The following is a 5,900-nucleotide window of genomic DNA, read 5'->3' on the forward strand; positions in this document are numbered from 1 at the left end:
CAGTCGCGGGCGACTCCAGGGGAAGCGGGCCTCTATGGGTTAAGTTTAATTTTCCCTTTTGCTTCTTTTTTTAAAAAAACGGATTATGATGAAATTTACCCAAGTTGGTGACTCCGGGGTGTACGGTGTCTTTGTATCATGTGATGTTAAGCGTGGTCAATGACCTGATGGATAATGATGTTGGGTGTATCCTTGGGTAAGATTGTAAACATATTACCAAACTCAACTCAGATGCAAGGCTATTGGTAGTAATGCATCTTGTAAGAGTGACTGTACAAAAGAATGGTTTGTAAATGGTAAATTTGGCTCCATATTGTCTGCTGTGGAAGTTAATGAAGTGAAGTTAATGAAGTGATAGAACTATTTTTGAACTTCATGATCAATCTAGTCAATTGAATTATATTATTGTTCAGGTTCCAACTGTCATATAATACACCTGTAACAGTAAGAAGAATAAAGGAGAAAAGTTGACTAAAGAATATCTCTGCAGCAATGTTCTGCTGTGCCCAGCCTGAGCAAACTAAATTCTCACACAGATTAGCACTCGCCGAATCTCCATCCAACTGTCCCATCATTTTTCATTGGAACAGACCCGAGCCTTATAGATCAGTACAAAGATGAAGAGGAGGAGCAGAGTCTTAGCTTTTAGTGTCCACCACCATCCATTGCCAAGTTGGGAAGAGGGGGTGGGAGGTGCCAAAATGAATACCCCAGAAGATGAGTCAACGATAGAGCAAGAAACGAATTGTTTGCTGTCATCTATCCATAAAATTACATGGTTCGATTTTAATCGAAGATAAGCTTTCTATTTTCTCCATTATGTTTTGCAAATTCAAATGAACCAAATTTTAAAGAAATCAAAGTGAAACAGCGTATGTTAAACCAAGCATCAAGATACGAAAAAATACAATCATATTACAGTTACAGAGGTCTCTGTTTATGAGCACTCCATTTTTAAGCAATAGGCACACTGATCGCGAAACAATTTTTTTTGCATAAATTTATCCCTTCGTAATACGCTCACTTTTCTAACCTGTTTCTTTTTTTTTTTATGTTTAAGTAATGAGAGAATAAAATAATCAGTAAATATGGTCTACTGAAACAATTGAAATGCTATTTGAATGTAAAGCACATCATAGTATTCTATCAATTCTCTTGCAGGAAAGATAGCTATTGTTTTTTTTGTTTTTTTTTGGTTGTTTTTAAAGGTTTTACGACGCTTGCAACAATTTAGGTCATATCAGCGCCAGTAAAAAGAAGAAAAAATGGAAAAGTCAAAACATTCTAGATTTACAGTCAAAGCACCCAAGAAAAAGTAAGACAAAGGGGAATTGGTTCAAATAGGGAATAGATGTAGATTCCAAGAGCATACCATCTATGCACTTAGTTTGAGATCACCTAAAAGTCTCATCCAGACACCAGTACAGGATCCCACTTAGAGGAACACACTCAAATGTTTACAGATACAAACTAACAATACATAACAGAGAGATGATTTACAAGGAGAAAAATATCATCTCGCAAAACTATAACCATACATTTGACTGTTTCCCTTCCAGTCAGGGACTCCTGCCAGGGCTAGGACAAAACCAAGTAATCCCATTCTAAGACAGAAAGCAACTCAGAAAATAGATACAGGGGATAGAAGACACAGCGTTACCTCCTGCCCACCATGGGAGAAGATAACTATTCAACTGGTCATCTTTGTGATGAAAAGAACAAAGCAGATCATTTTTGAAAATCTACACCAATAACAATATCAATAAGCAGGTTTTGGCAGATTCTTTAAAATGGCCAAGAGGTGGGGGTATGGGGATATTAATATAATATTAATTAATTCATTAATTGCCCGGGGCAAAGAAAAGTTAAGTATTACCTAATGAAAACAGTTAAGCCACACATAGACAAAGCTGTTATCGAGCATTGACATTTTACATGCATTTTGCAATCAATACAACATTCTGTCCAAGGCCATACAAGTACAAAGCTGTCTTACTTTTAATATTATCAAATATCGCTCCTTTGTAAGACGAAGGGCGTGCCAAATGCACCAAGTCATCGCCAAGCTGTGCTCAGTCTTGTTAAGGAAGTATTCAAATAATTTCACAAACATATTACTCATTTACTCATAAAACCTATCAGGGTAGGACTTGGGTTGTCTGAAAAAAATGACAATATTCACTGATGCCCACTCTTTGAATTACTGAACCCATACTCTTAGCCTATTTAATTTAGGTAAAAGATTGTCCATTACAAAAAATTGTCAGATGATGATTCCATTTCAAGCCCTAACCTCTTGTAGCTTTAAGAGCCAATTGTAAGATCAACAAGATGGCTGACAAAGAGCACCTGATACTAATGATACACGGGTGGAGCGTGGTGTCCAACTCTGTTCTCAATGTCGGGTCAAGCAGCTGACAGCGCAGCTTTTATAAATTATGAGTACAGCCTTGCTCAGTTTTCTTTGTTTTTGTTTGTTTTTAAGGGTTTTACGGCGCTTGCAACACATTAAGATGATATCAGCGCCAGTAAAAAGGAAGAAATGGGATACCGTAGTAAAAAGTTCTAGAATTACGTACAATTAAAGCACACAAGAAAAAGTAAGACAACGTGGAATTTGTTCAAAAAGGAAACAGATGTAGATTCCAAGAGCACACTATCAAAGTACTTAGTTTGAGATCACCTAAAAGTCTCATCCAGGCACAGGTCCAACTAAGAGGGATACATTAAAATGTTTACAAATCATAATATGTAAATAAAACAATACAGTGCATAAAACAACCCAAAAAAATATAATCTCCCAAAGCTATACATTTGACTGTTTCCCTCCCAGCTAGGTATCTGGCCAGGGTCAGGACAAAACCAAGTAATTTCATTCCAAGACAAAGACAGAAAGCATGTTGAAAAACTGATATAGGGGGATAGAAGACACAGTAAGTGCCTCCCTGCCCACTATGGGAGGAAGTTTTCTTTTTGTGGTCGCTCTAATGTTGCATATCATAAAGGTAGCCTTCAAGAAGAGGAAGGAGGACAATGACGATGAGAAAAAGGAGGAGGAGTAGAAGGAGAAAGAGAGGAGGTGGGAAGGAAAGGAGGAGGCAGTAGAGAAGAAGAAAAGTTGAGGGAGTGAGATAATGAGAGCGAACCAACACTACAAAGATAGAGAAGTCATCAAACCATCAGAATTTAGTTTTAACTCAATTTGTGCGAACGAAGTTAGGACCAGTGCAGAGAAATAGAATGTCTCATAAATTATAAGTCTATATGGCAAACCTATGGTATGATGGCAGATAATGTCGAACTCCCAACTTTAAAGAAGAAACTGAGTAGATGGCAGTTTCAAACATGCAAACCAATATAGAAACTCAAAGGGGAGATATTTTGTCTAACATGATCTTAGGGATTTTAACACAGCACTAAAAAAATGAGAATCTGCTTATAAGCATGGTCCAGTTATAAGCACACTGTGGCTGATTCCAAAGGTTAGTGCTCATAAGCGGAGACCATTGTACACTCACTTTTCAGAAAGTATAAAAACTTTTTCTTGTTTGATGCAAAAAAATTAGAACTCAAAAGTAAGCTACTTCTGGAAACATTGACTGGAGTGATATATTTTTATCATTATAGATAAAGAATTAAAAGTAAAATTAAATAGTTCCAATAAAATCAATACATCTGTTGATGTACACTTTAACAGCATTTGTGAAACTTGGGTTTATTTTTTTTTTTTTAATGAAACGCAAGAGAGTCAGTTCTTAACAAACTTAGTAACAAGATAAATTATAATATGATATAACATAATATCATATTTTGCTAACCTTTCTGCTTTTGGCTGAATCTTTACAATTTTTGGATTACCTTTCCGCCACTTCAGCCGTCTACAAAATTACTATTCTTTTACATTGTTTTGGTAGAAAGTAATGCAACATCAAATTAGCAATCATATATATTGTAATAGTATGAAGTATTAGTTAAGAATAAGGTAAGTACCTACTCTACTATTGCTAGTAAACACAGAAATAAATATCACATTTACACAGCACTTATTCCACAGCAATTTCTAACACGATCCTTGTTTTGTTTTGTTTTTTTTATCAAAGGTTTTACGGCGCTTGCAACACATTAAGGTCATATCAGCGCCAGTAAAAAGGAAGAAAATGGGATAGTAAGAATAAGGCAGACAAAGGGGAATTGGTTCAAATAGGGAACAGATGTAGATTCCAAGAGCACACTATCAGTGCACTTAGTTTGAGATCACCTAAAAGTCTCATCCAGACACAAGCACATGTCCCTACTAAGAGGAATACACTCAAATGTTTATAAATCATATATAATATATAAACAAAACATAATACAGTGCATAACAGAGAGATGATTTACAAGGAAAAAAAATATCATCTCTCAAAACTAACTATATATTTGACTGTTTCCCTCCCAGCCAGGGTATCCGGCCAAGGCCAGGACAAAACCGAGTTATCCCATTCCAAGACAAAGACAGAAAGCAAGTGGGAAAACAGACATGGGGGGATAGAAGACATAGTATGTACCTTCCTGCCCACTATGGGAGGTCAGGAACCCCACCCAGCTACCACGATCTAAGCACTAGATAATATTTTAATAATGATAACATAAACAACATTTTTAAGCAGCTTGTAGTATATTTTGTAGCAGGGGAAATAAGCATGGGATCTCTAAACTTGGTATCTGTCTCTCTTACGTCAGAGAACAATATAATGTGTAAAATGTCTTTCCCAAGGTCAGGTGCCTGTATTGAGGTTAATCTTTTTTCTTTTTTTTTCAGCGCCCGTAAATATGAAGATGATAAGATGGTCAAAAGCTAAAAAATAGCAAAAAAAACTTAAGACAAGATAGAACAAGAGATCAGAAGTAGACAAAAGATAATCTATGTATCGAGTCTAAAATTATCTATTTGTCCAATACTGGCACAGCCAAACAACCTTTGTAAAAGAGGTTAACTCAAATGTCAACAAAATACATACTTTAAACCCTGAAAATATTACAAAATATAATGGAGAGATGGTTTACAAGGAGAAAAAAAATCATATCTTAGATAAAATCAAATCATCTGACTATTTTCCCATCATCAGATGACTGGGCAAAACTCAGGAGAAACTAAATTAAAACAAAATATATATTTTTTTTAAAACAACCCAACAAATCATCACCGAAAAAAAAGAAACGAGTAACAAAACAAAAATAAAAAGAACAACATTCAAACCAATAAATCGTATGGTTAGTTTCTATTATGTACAGTGCCACAGAGCACGATGACTCATTATTATTATTATTATTATTATTATTATTACTCTTTTATTATTATTATTATTATTATTATTATTATTATTATTATTATTATTATTATTATTATTATTATTATTATTATATTATTATTATTACTATTATTATTATTATTATTATTATATTATATTATTATTATTATTATTATTATATATCATTATTATTATTATTATTATAACTTTTATCATTATTATTATTATTATTTTTATTATTATCATTATTATTATTATTATTATTATTATTATTATATTATTATCATCATCATCATCATCACCATTATTATTATTATTATTATTATTATTATTATTATTATTATCATCATTATTATTATTATTAAATTGAAAACAGTAGTTGCATAAATCATTTTAGGAAATCTCTAGTTTCCTTGGTATAGAGTACACAATAGGTTGCCAGAACTGTGGGATCATAAATGACTATCAAAAAAATAAATATGGAAGAATTTGCTGTAACTATTCGGGGAAAATGACAGTTACTTTATCAAGATTTTTCTACAGAGAAGACCTACAAATTATCACTGTCGTCTGTCTGAAATTACTGGAATTTAGAAATGTATTTATGTC

The sequence above is a fragment of the Berghia stephanieae genome, chromosome 8 (assembly GCF_034508935.2).
Source record: "Berghia stephanieae isolate SIO BIC M18660-M18661 chromosome 8, UCSD_Bste_1.3, whole genome shotgun sequence".
NCBI lineage: Eukaryota > Metazoa > Mollusca > Gastropoda > Nudibranchia > Aeolidiidae > Berghia > Berghia stephanieae.